Genomic DNA, 13,462 nt, shown 5'->3' on the forward strand with positions numbered 1-13,462 from the left:
TATTCATCCACCCTTAAAGAGGAACCACAACCTTGGTAACAATAGGTGTCAAGTGGGAAACATGGACTTTGACTCTCCTTCAGCAGTAATGAGATGGCATATTACCTTCCTCTGTCAAAATGATCTTCTATCTAAAACAGAATACTTACTTCTCTGTAACAGAAGATCCAGAGTTACATACAACACACAATATTCAGGTTTTAAACAAACATCATTTGTCATGTTAAGAACCAGAAAGATCTCAAAATGAGCCTGAAAAAGTAATTAAAGCATGCTGACATTGAAATGATAGAAATATTAGAATTATCTAATAAAGAATTTATTGTATCCACCATAAGTTAAAAAAAAAAAAAAAACCTCAAAAATGCTATAGATATATCAAAGCAGAATTATAAAAGAAATGTTCAGGTAATCTATAGGAGGAGGTGAAGTGCATACAGAAATCAGCAGTATTTTAGATAATGCAATTTCCAGGCATCATTATTTGGACATCTTAATTGGCTAACACTACTAAAGTTTAATTTCCAAGGAAAATAAAGCAGTGTGTATTCATGTACAAGAGAAAGAAAGCATGGTCAGTTCAGTGAAGAGGATGATGGGCATAATTGTCTGAGGACTAAAATTCCCAAACAGCAGGGATGTCTCAGTTTTTCACAAAAAGACTAAAGGTAGATTATCAAAAGAGGAAGACAGAGGATATATGAACATTTATTATGTGAGATGTGCAACTAGCTTAATGCCTTTGTGCCTTGATTTTCTTGTTTAAATTTCTAAAATTTGGGGAATATTTGTGAGGACTAAAAAATCACTCCATCTTATCCATGATGATGATGTTTTATTATCATAGTTTGCCTGTGCAGAGCAAAGGTGGAGCATTTTATAGTGTTAGACAATACAGTCTTTATTTCTTCTTTCCATTTTAAAATTGCAACAAATTAGCAAGTAGGAAAGTCACAGAATGAAGGGAAATGAATAAGAAGAGTTAGAAGAGCTTTGTTTTTAATTCTACCATCCTTGATTTTATTCTGTCCTTTTATCCTTTTATGTACCTACCCATTTATACTCCTTCCCTGGTGGCTCAGGTGGTAAAGAATCATTCTGTAATGCAGGAGACCCAGGTTCCATCCTGGGTTCTGAAAACCAGCTGGAGAAAAGTAAGGCTAGCCACTTTTCTAGCCAATATTCCTGCCTGGAGAATTCCATGGACAGAGGGGCCTAGTGGTTGACAGTTTATGGGGTACAAGATCTGGACACAACTCAGCAACTAAAACTTTCACTTTAACCCATTTATGCATCCATTCATCCTTACATAGCTATTTAGGGACAAATTCTGAATGCCACATTTATGATGAGAAGGATTTTAAGGACGCTGTGTTATTCACAGAATATTTTTAAACATAAATAAAAGGCAACATAATGGAGTGTTTTAAAACTCAGACTTTGATGGTTGGACAGAGGCACAGATAGATGGATAGAATATGTGATAGAGCAAATATAATAAAAATTTTATTGTATAATTTTGCTCAGTGCTCAGTCGTATCTGACTCTTTGCAGCCTCACAGACTACAGCCCTTCAGGCTCCTCTGTTCATGGAATTTTCTAGGCAAGAATACTGGAGTGGGGTGCCAATTCCTACTCCAAAGGATTTCTCCTATGTCTCCTGCATTAGCAGGCAAATTCTGTACCACTAGGGCCATCTAGGAAACCCTATTATACAGTTAGTTGGTGGCTATATGGCTGTAAGCTGTATAGTAGATCTTTGCAAGATTAAAGATGCCAGTGATTATGTCCATAATCCTCTTCACCAACTCAAATGTAGCCATGTGTTTTTTATTATTATTATATTATTAGTAGTATCATATTAAAGCTAAGTAGCATTAGTAAATTAAGATATCCAAATAATGATTCCTTACAGATTGTATCTGATGATTTTGCATACAGTACATTTTCTGTATATTTTACAGTATGGATCTTCATACAGCTTGACAATAGCTTTTTATATGGCTTATTTAGCCCTAAACATTACTGATAGCCCAAAACTCTTTGCTGAGTAGCTTTCTTCTGAGAAAAAAGGAAAAGTGGAAAAGTAAAGGTCCTGTTGGAAATAAGAAATTATAATGTACTGAGAAACTGTAATCAAGTTGTTCTCTTTCTACCTGAATCAAAGAAGAAGTTTATCATATTTCCCTGAGGATATTAATCTTAAATTTTGTAGCTTTCACTTACTAGGATATTAATAGAGATGCCTTATATTAAAGAGCTCAGTTCCTCAAACTCAGTAGTTTTTAGTTTTACTCTTTTTATCATTTCCTGCCTTCAAATACTTAGGGTTAAGACTAAGAGAATAAAATATAAAGTTTTGTGAATAGCTAGTACATACATCAAAATAAAATTATTTAAAAATTTCAGGTAACAGCAGGAAGTCAAAGAGGGAGAAATAAAGAGAAAGAGAGAGGAAAAGAGAGAGAAATTCCAAAATAAAAGGCCAGACTTAAGCCATAGATGTGAAAAGTAGCCTAAAATATATGACCCAAATTTATGCTGGCTGAATATCACTTCAAGTATGGAAAACAGACAAAATAATAGAAAAGATTTGTCACGTTAGTATTAATCAAAGGAAAACAGGAGTGACTATATTTATACCAGATAAAGAACAAAGAACAGCAACAACAACAAAAAATTATCAGAGAGAAGGTGGGCCATTTCATAATGATAAAATAATCAGTCTACCAAGAGCACAGGGCTTCCCTGGCAGCTCAGCTGGTAAAGAATCTGCCTGCAATGCAGGAGACACTGATTTGATTCCTGGGTAAGGGAGATCCCCTGAAGAAGGGATAGGCTACCCACTCCAGTATTCATGGCCTTCCCTGGTGACTCAGATGGTAAGGAATCCACCTGCAATGTGGGAGACCTGGGTTCAATCCCTGGGTTGGAAAGATCTCCTGGAGGAGGGCATGGCAACCTACTTCAGTATTCTTGCCTGTAGAATCCCCATGAACAGAGGAGCCTAGTGGGCTACAGTCCATGAGTTTGCAAAGAGTTGGGCAGGACTGAGTGACTAATCACAGCACAGCACAGCTCACCAAGAGCCCATAGCAACCATAAAAGTATGCAGCAAAAACCGGAGCTGCAAAATATGTGCAGCAGAACACGATGAAACTGAGAGGAAACTAGGGAACTCCACCATGGTACCAGAGACTTCCACACTCTCTCTCAACAACTGATGTACCTAATTGGCTGAAAACCAATCAAGATATATAAAAAAGTTAACATCACCACCAAATGGAGGGAACTAATAAATACCTATAGAATGTTCACCATCTCTGGTGGCTATGTATACTTTATTTTAAATTCTCCCCAAACATATAGTAACATATCCTGAGCTGCAAAACACATTTCAACAAATTTAAAGGAATTTAAATTCTACATAGTGCAGTCTCTGACTACAAATAAATCAAACTAGAAGCTGATAGCAGAAAGATAGGAATATTTCCAAAAGTTTGAAAACTAAACAACACACTACAAAATAGTCCATGGGCCAAAGAGGGAAATACAAAATAAATGAAAACATTTAGTGAACTGAATGAACGTTAACATATACCAAAATTTGTGGAAAGCAGTTAAAATAATGCTACTGAGAGGGACATTTATGTAAACTCATGCATAAGATTAGAAGAAAAGACTCAAATCACTCATCGAAGTAGCCAATTCAAGAGCCTAGAAAAAGAAGTGCAATAAATAACCAACCAACAAACAATAAAAACAAACTCTTAAAACAATCATAAAGAAAGAAATAAAGAGCAGAAACAATTGAAAACAGGAAAATAATAGATGAAATGAATAAAATAGGGTTATTTGTGCAAAAAAAGATCAATAAAGTTGAAACAGAAACAGATCGACAGAAATATACCTGAGGGATTTTTGACAAAGTGCAAAAAATTCAAGGTAGGAAAGATTACTTGTTCCACAAATGGAGAAAATAAAGAACAACTAAATGTTTTGAGGAAAAAAAGTGGGAAAAAGCCTTCAAGACTAGGATCAGGCAAAGAGATTAGTCATCAAAAGCAAGATTCTTAAAAGGAAAACTTGTTACACTGACTTCATGAAATTAAATATATTTCTTTTCCTGGGACATTGTTAAAATGATGAAAATACAAGCTACAGATTAAACAGTTGTAATTCAGCTGTCTGACAAGAGCTGGTGCTTAGAGTTTATAACGAATGCTAAGTCTCTAATGTAATGAAACAATCCAATTAGAACATAACAAAAACACATGAAGAGACTTTTCAGAGAAGACATACAGATAGAAAACAAGTCCATGAAAATGTGTTCAACATTATTAGCCATTAAGGAAATGCCAGTTAAAACCACATTGCCACATCACCTATCAGAATCGCTAACATAAAGACATAGTGATGGCAAAATCTGGTGATGATACAGAGAAATTGGGACATACATGCTATTGTAGCAAATGTTAAAAGAAATTCTTTAGAGAGAGAAAAATAATATATTGAATAGTACAGAAACTTGAATCTATAGGAAGAACAGAAGAGCATCAATGAAGGAATAAGCAGAGAAAATTAAGTTTCTTATTCTTAATTGATTTAATAAATGACAGTTTGTGCAAAATAATAATAGCAACAATGCATTTGATTATATATGCTTATTACATGTAGCTTATGTGTGTGTGTATCTTATCTTATCTTATATATAAGATATATATATATATACACACACATATACTGATTATATGTATGCTTATCTATAAGTGAAATGAATGGCATCAAAATACAGATAAAAGGGAAAAAATAGAACTATTTAGTCCTTATATTGTACTCACAATATCTGTGAGGTGCTACAGTGGTATTTAAAAGTGGACTTGGATTAGTGATAAATGTATTTTGCAAAGTCAAGGTAAATCCTGAAGAAAAGAGCTATAACTGGCATGATATGAAAGGAAAAAAAATATAATCATTAAAAATGCTCAGTTAAACCACAAAAGACAGAAAAACATCAGACAACAAAAATAGGAATGAAGACCAAGGTCAGCAAATAAAATACAGTAACAGATATAGTACATATCAATCCAACTGCATCAATAATCCTTTTGAAAATCAATAGTCTAAATTCTTCAATTAATGGACAGAGATTTCAGATTTGATCAAACCATACTATTCAATTACTGTTTTCTGCAAAAAAATCCCACATCTTAAATATAAAAACACATACATGTGTGTGTGTGTGTGTGTGTGTGTGTGTGTTTGTGATACCCTGAAGAATGAAATGACAACCCACTTCAGTATTTTTGCCTGGAAAATTCCATGGACACAGGTGCCTAGTGGGCTACAGTTCATGAGTCTGTAGAGTCATACATGACTGAGCACACACACACACACATATAAGTAAATGGATAGAGAAAAATACATGTTAACATTAACCATAAAAAGCTATATTAATTTCAAACAGAGCAGACTTCAAAGTAAGGAAAGTTAGATTAAGAATAAGAGAAATACGAGTTGTCCTCTGGGTTCCCTGACATTGTTGTTACCTGACATTAATTTGGGGGAATTCTCAGTCATTATTGTTTAAATATTTTTTTCTGTTTCTTTCTCTCTTTTTTCTGGTATTCTCAATACATGCATATTACACATTCTGTAATTGTTCCACAGTTCTCGGGCACGCTGTTCTGTACAGGGTAAAAGGAACTGCTGTAAATAGGCCTTTATTAATGTGATAGTAAGGTGTGAAAATGTAATGTTGTGGGAAGCATTCTATAGCCTATGATTAGATATCTGTATTTTTTTGTTTTAACTTTTTATTGAAGTATGGGTATCTGTATTTTAATGAGAATTCTCCCCCTTAGGAGAGACAGGATGGCTAGGGTGAGCTCGAGTTTGGGATTTCCCTCCCTCCAGATCAGTTCGATTTTGACAATATCCCAGTAGGTCAGGCAAAACAGTTAGTTAACTAGATTCCCCTGACGGCAGGCCTTGTTAAGAAGAACTGGGTACTATGGTATATGTCAAAATGATTCCTTTCCCTTCCTGCTGCTGGAAGCATGAGGGGATTTTTCTCCAACATTTACTGTGAGATCCTGGTTAATATCCTAGAGGTAAATTTCACAATATTTTGAGATTCCTTATTACTGGGTCCCCCTGGAGTCTTTAACTGTTAGAGTTGTTCACGCTGAGCCTCCAGTACTTCACTCATCACAGTCCTGGCTTTCCTACCCCAGCTCTGGTTCCTGTGTGGTTTCTGCTTGCCACTGCTCTGGTAATTCAGCACACCCTGTATTCTCCTGTCACTCCAATACTGGGGGCCTTGGTTTGTCTTGTCCTCACCTCTCTTATGGGGGCTTACCAGGTGGCTCAGTGGCGAAGAATCCTTCTGCAACGCAGGAGACACAGGGAAATGGCAACCCACTCCACTATTCTAGCCAGGGAAATCCCACGGAGAGAAGCCTCGTCCATGGGATTGCAAGAGTCAGACACAACTTAGCCCCATCTTAAGGCTTTATGAAGTGTTGATTTGATTTTTCAATCTGTTCAGCTCTTTACTTGTTGCTGAGATGGAGAGGCAAGGTCCAACATGATGGACTTGAAACCGAATAATCTTTATTTATTCTTATTTATGAAACAGAAGATCTTGCCTCAGAAGGCAGCTAGGAGTCTGAACACAGAAGCTAATTCATCCCACTATTTCCACCCCATCTGAAGGCACATACAAAAGTATCATTGTTCATTTGCTCAGAGTTCAAAGTTCATAGTTCAGTTGTTCCAGATATGAAAACTAAATATCTATTTATTTAAGTAGGGGCTACATAGTAACCAGAATATTCACAAAGCAGAATTATTTCATTATGTGTTTGACTATTTTATACTAGAAGTATCATGAAAATAACATTAAAATGTATGCTACCTCTGTTTGTTGCTGCATAACAATCTAGTTTTTGAGCCTGAAAACTGAATGATTTAGTAACTCAACAATATACTATCTCCTTTCACAGTTCTGTAGGCTGCCAGTGTTAGCTGGCTAGAATTTTTTTTTTTTTTTTTTGGGGGGGGGGGGTTTGGTTTTATTTATTTATTTTAGTTTTCCGCCTAAGATTTTTTTTTTTTTTAATTTTTAAAAAAATTTTTTTTTATTAGTTGGAGGCTAATTACTTCACAACATTTCAGTGGGTTTTGTCATACATTGATATGAATCAGCCATAGAGTTACACCCATTCCCCATCCCGATCCCCCTCCCACCTCCCTCTCCACCCGATTCCTCTGGGTCTTCCCAGTGCACCAGGCCGGAGCACTTGTCTCATGCATCCCACCTGGGCTGGTGATCTGTTTCACCATAGATAATATACATGCTGTTCTTTCGAAACATCCCACCCTCACCTTCTCCCACAGAGTTCAAAAATCTGTTCTGTACTTCTGTGTCTCTTTTTCTGTTTTGCATATAGGGTTATCGTTATCACCTTTCTAAATTCCATATATATGTGTTAGTATGCTGTAATGTTCTTTATCTTTCTGGCTTACTTCACTCTGTATAATGGGCTCCAGTTTCATCCATCTCATTAGGACTGATTCAAATGAATTCTTTTTAATGGCTGAGTAATATTCCATGGTGTATATGTACCACAGCTTCCTTATCCATTCATCTGCTGATGGGCATCTAGGTTGCTTCCATGTCCTGGCTATTATAAACAGTGCTGCGATGAACATTGGGGTGCACGTGTCTCTTTCAGATCTGGTTTCCTCAGTGTGTATGCCCAGAAGTGGGATTGCTGGGTCATATGGCAGTTCTATTTCCAGTTTTTTAAGAAATCTCCACACTGTTTTCCATAGCGGCTGTACTAGTTTGCATTCCCACCAGCAGTGTAAGAGGGTTCCCTTTTCTCCACACCCTCTCCAGCATTTATTGCTTGTAGACTTTTGGATAGCAGCCATCCTGACTGGCGTGTAATGGTACCTAATTGTGGTTTTGATTTGCATTTCTCTAATAATGAGTGATGTTGAGCATCTTTTCATGTGTTTGTTAGCCATCTGTATGTCTTCTTTGGAGAAATGTCTGTTTAGTTCTTTGGCCCATTTTTTGATTGGGTCATTTATTTTTCTGGAATTGAGCTTCAGGAGTTGCTTGTATATTTTTGAGATTAATCCTTTGTCTGTTTCTTCATTTGCTATTATTTTCTCCCAATCTGAGGGCTGTCTTTTCACCTTACTTATAGTTTCCTTTGTAGTGCAAAAGCTTCTAAGTTTCATTAGGTCCCATTTGTTTAGTTTTGCTTTTATTTCCAATATTCTGGGAGGTGGGTCATAGAGGATCTTGCTGTGATTTATGTCGGAGAGTGTTTTGCCTATGTTCTCCTCTAGGAGTTTTATAGTTTCTGGTCTTACATTTAGATCTTTAATCCATTTTGAGTTTATTTTTGTGTATGGTGTTAGAAAGTGTTCTAGTTTCATTCTTTTACAAGTGGTTGACCAGTTTTCCCAGCACCACTTGTTAAAGAGGTTGTCTTTTTTCCATTGTATATCCTTCCCTCCTTTGTCAAAGATAAGGTGTCCATAGGTTCGTGGATTTATCTCTGGGCTTTCTATTCTGTTTCATTGATCTATATTTCTGTCTTTGTGCCAGTACCATACTATCTTGATGACTGTGGCTTAATCAACAAAGCTAAAAGCTGGTTTTTTGAAAAAATAAACAAAATTGACAAACCATTAGTGAGACTCATTAAGAAACAAAGAGAGAAGAACCAAATTAACAAAATTAGAAATGAAAATGGGGAGATCACAACAGACAACACTGAAATACAAAGGATCATAAGAGACTACAACCAGCAGCTCTATGCCTATAAAATGGACAACTTGGATGACATGGACAAATTCTTAGAAAAGTATAACTTTCCAAAACTGAACCAGGAAGAAATAGAAGATCTTAACAGACCCATCACAAGCAAGGAAATAGAAACTGTCATCAAAAATCTTCCAGCAAACAAAAGCCCAGGACCAGATGGCTTCACAGCTGAATTCTACCAAAAATTTAGAGAAGAGCTAACACCCATCTTACTCAAACTCTTCCAGAAAATTGCAGATGAAGGTAAGCTTCCAAACTCATTCTATAAGGCCACCATCACCCTAATTCCAAAACCAGACAAAGATGCCACAAAAAAAAGAAAACTACAGGCCAATATCACTGATGAACATAGATGCAAAAATCCTTAACAAAATTCTAGCAAACAGAATCCAACAACATATTAAAAAAATCATACACCATGACCAAGTGGGCTTTATCCCAGGAATGCAAGGATTCTTTAATATCCACAAATCAGTCAATGTAATACACCATATTAACAAATTGAAAGATAAAAACCATATGATTATCTCAATAGATGCAGAGAAAGCCTTTGACAAAATTCAACACTCATTTATGATTAAAACTCTCCAGAAAGCAGGAATAGAAGGAGCATACCTCAACATAATAAAAGCTATATATGACAAACCCACAGCATGCATCACCCTCAATGGTGAAAAATTGAAAGCATTTCCCCTGAAATCAGGAACAAGACAAGGGCACCCACTCTCTCCACTACTATTCAACATAGTGTTGGAAGTTTTGGCCACAGCAATCAGAGCAGAAAAAGAAGTAAAAGGAATCCAGATAGGAAAAGAAGAAGTGAAACTCTCACTGTTTGCAGATGACATGATCCTCTACATAGAAAACCCTAAAGACTCTTTCAGAAAACTACTAGAGCTAATCAATGAATATAGTAAAGTTGCAGGATATAAAATTAACACACAGAAACCCCTTGCATTCCTATATACTAATAATGAAAAAACAGAAAGAGAACTTAAGGAAACAATACCATTCACCATTGCAACAAAAAGAATAAAATACTTAGGAGTATATCTACCTAAAGAAACAAAAGACCTGTACATAGAAAACTATAAAACATTGATGAAAGAAATCAAAGAGGGCACAAACAGATGGAGAAACATACCGTGTTCATGGATTGGAAGAATCAATATTGTCAAAATGGCTATTCTACCCAAAGCAATCTATAGATTCAATGCAATCCCTATCAAGCTACCAACGGTATTTTTCACAGAACTAGAACAAATAATTTCACAATTTGCATGGAAATACAAAAAACCTGGAATAGCCAAAGTAATCTTGAGAAAGAAGAATGGAACTGGAGGAATCAACCTGCCTGACTTCAGACTCTAGAATTGTTTGTTGAATGAATAAATGACCATGAGTCAAGTGAATACATTCCCTATTTATTATTTCTTCCATTGTTTTTAGTGCAGTTATTTGTTGAATAAATAGATACATAAACGTACCTGAAGGTAAATAGTTATTGAAGTAGAACAATCTTTCTACCATGGATTATTTCTGTAGTAGTCATTTCACAAGCAAACTAGTGATATAAATGTCAAAGTTGCCTCCCATTTAAAAAAGAGTCTTCTAAGACTTCCCTGGTGTCTCAGTGGTAAAGAATCTGTCTACCAGTTCTGGAGACACAGGTTCAACTCCTGACTGGGGAAGATTCCACATGCCACAGAACAGTGAATCCCACATGCTGTGGAGCAAATAATTGCATGTACCACAACTATTGATCTTGTGCTCTAGAGTCCAGGAGCCACAACTACTGAACCCATGTACCCTAGAGCCTGTGTTTTGCAACAAGAAAAACCACTGCAGTGAGAAGTCCACCCATCACAACTAGAAACTAACCCCCACTTCATGCAACTAGAAAAAAGCTTGCACAGCAAGGCAGACTCAGCACAGCCAGAAATAAATAAATAAATAAAATTATAAAAAACAAAATCTATGAGCTTTGCTAACAATAAAAATTTCTGTGCTATAATTGTATTGAATTGGCTGATTGCATTTTCAAAGGAAAAACATAAACTACATTATATTATTTTGTTTATAAATACTCAGTTCAGTCCAGCCACTCAGTTCAGTCCAGCCACTCAGTCCTGTCAGACTCTTTACAACCCCATGAATCGCAGCACTCCAGGCCTCCCTGTCCATCACCAACTCCCAGAGTTTACTCAAACTCATGTCCATCCAGTTGGTGATACCATCCAGCCATCTCATCCTCTGTCATCCTCTTCTCCTCCTGCCCCAATCCCTTCCAGCATCAGGGTCTTTTCCAATGAGTCAACTCTTCGCATCAGGTGGCCAAAGTATTGGAGTTTCAGCTTCAGCATCAGTCCTTCCAATGAACACCCAGGTCTGATCTCCTTTAGGATGGACTGGTTGGATCTCCTTGCAGTCCAAGGGACTCTCAAGAGTCTTCTCCATCACCACAATTCAAATGCATCAATTTTTCGGCACTCAGCTTTCTTCACAGTCCAACTCTCACATCCATACATGATCACTGGAAAAACCATAGCCTTGACTAGACGAACATTTGTTGGCAAAGTAATGTCTCTGCTTTTTAATATACTGTCTAGGTTGGTCATAACTTTCCTTCCAAGAAGTAAGTGTCTTTTAATTTCATGGCTGAAATCATCATCTGTGGTGATTTTGGAGCCCCCCAAAATAAAGTCTGACACTGTTTCCACTGTCTCCCCATCTATCTACCATGAGGTGATGGGACCAGATGCCATGAAGAACGTGGAGTCTCGGTCCTCCTGCACCCGCGCAGCCTCTGCTCCTCGGATGTGGGGTAGCTTGTCTCGGCCCTTATAAATATTAGTCATTATTTATTAATATTTAGGACTTACTATATTAAAGACAACATGCAACATTTTGGGAGGTAAAAATACTTAAAAATAGAAAAGTATTGGCCTGCAAAACTTATGGCAAATACATTCTTCTTGAGTGAGATTAATACGGAAAGCATTAGTCAAGGAAATTAGATTACTGCTCTAAATTTAAGGTAACACATTTCTTTAACAAAGTTGTATGAATAATTTCCAGATATTCTTTGTTATTTCTTTGATCAGTGGTTACATCTTTTCACTTTCAGCATCACATCTAGTGAATAATTACAACAAAAATCACAAATCTTATATCAAGTGAAACCTTAAAAAGAATCCATTGTCAAATTAAGGGTAGAAATGTTGTCTGAGTTTCAAGTGCACAGGCCAAAAGTCTCCAATTACTTTTATCTTCACAAGAAGCATTTTGTTAATTTAAAATTAGGATTTAAACATAAAGGATATTGTTTCCTTCAGGCTTTCTAAAACAAATTAGTATGGGCAACTTAAATCTTCCTTCACCTTCTAATCTTTGAAAATCTAACCAGAAAAGTGTTTTGTCCCAATATTATATTATCACATCAAAGATATCTTATTGCCAGTGTTCCTGTTTTTTTAAGTTTAGTGACTTTTATATTAAACCTAAGCAAAATGTTACTTGTATGGGAAAATTTTACTTTATAGTGTTCCTAAAGTTTGCTTGAAATTTGTTTTATAAAATAAAATAAATTATTAGGCATCATTTCTTAAAGTAATATTCAAACATATTAATTAGAACAAGATTCATTAACAAAATGTTTAATATATATTAGCCCTTCCCTGATTTCAGCCCTTCCCTGAGAAAACACTTGCTACTTCAGCATATTTCATCCTCTTAGAAAGATTTATATTGAAGTAAGGAAATGAAAATGAATGATTCAGCAAGGATTATTCTTTTATTTGCAGAAAGTGAGGCTGTGGGAAATGATTTCAAAATACAATATTATAAGTGCTAATTTATAGAAAATGTATGTTTTAGTAGATACCAGATCAATTCAGTCGCTCCTGACTGCAACCCCATGGACTGCAGCACACTAGGCTTCCCTGTCCATCGCCAACTCCCAGAGCTTGCTCAAATTCATGTCCTCGAGTCGATGATGCCATCCAACTATTTCATCCTCTGTCATCCCCTTCTCCTGCCTTCAATCTTTTCCAGCATCAGGGTCTTTTCCAATAAGTCAGGAGGCCAAAGTATTGGAGCTTCAGATTTAGCATCAGTCCTTCCATTGAATATTCAGGGCTGAATCCTTTAGGATTAACTGGTTTTATCTTCTTGCAGTCCAAGGGACTCTCAAGAGTCTTCTCCAACACCACAGTTCAAAAGCATTAATTCTTTGGCACTCAGCTTTCTTTATGGAGAGCCTCTTGATGAAAGTGAAAGAGGAGAGTGAAAAAGCTGGCTTTAAATTCAACATTCAGAACACTAGGATCATGGCGTCACTTCATGGCAAATAAATGGGGAAAAAAATGGAAACACTGAACAGACTTTATTTTCTTGGGCTCCAAAATCACTGTTGATGGTGATTGCAGCCATGAAATTAAAAGACACATGCTCCTTGGAAGGAAAGCTATGATCAACCTAGAAAGCATATTAAAAAGCAGAGACATTACTTTGCCAACAAAGGTCCATCTAGTCAAAGTTATGATTTTTCCAGTAGTCATGTATGGAGTTGAAAGATACCTGATAGTTTATGGAAATTTTCTATTTATATTTAAA

The sequence above is a fragment of the Dama dama genome, chromosome 33, assembly GCF_033118175.1.
Source record: "Dama dama isolate Ldn47 chromosome 33, ASM3311817v1, whole genome shotgun sequence".
Taxonomy (NCBI): domain Eukaryota; kingdom Metazoa; phylum Chordata; class Mammalia; order Artiodactyla; family Cervidae; genus Dama; species Dama dama.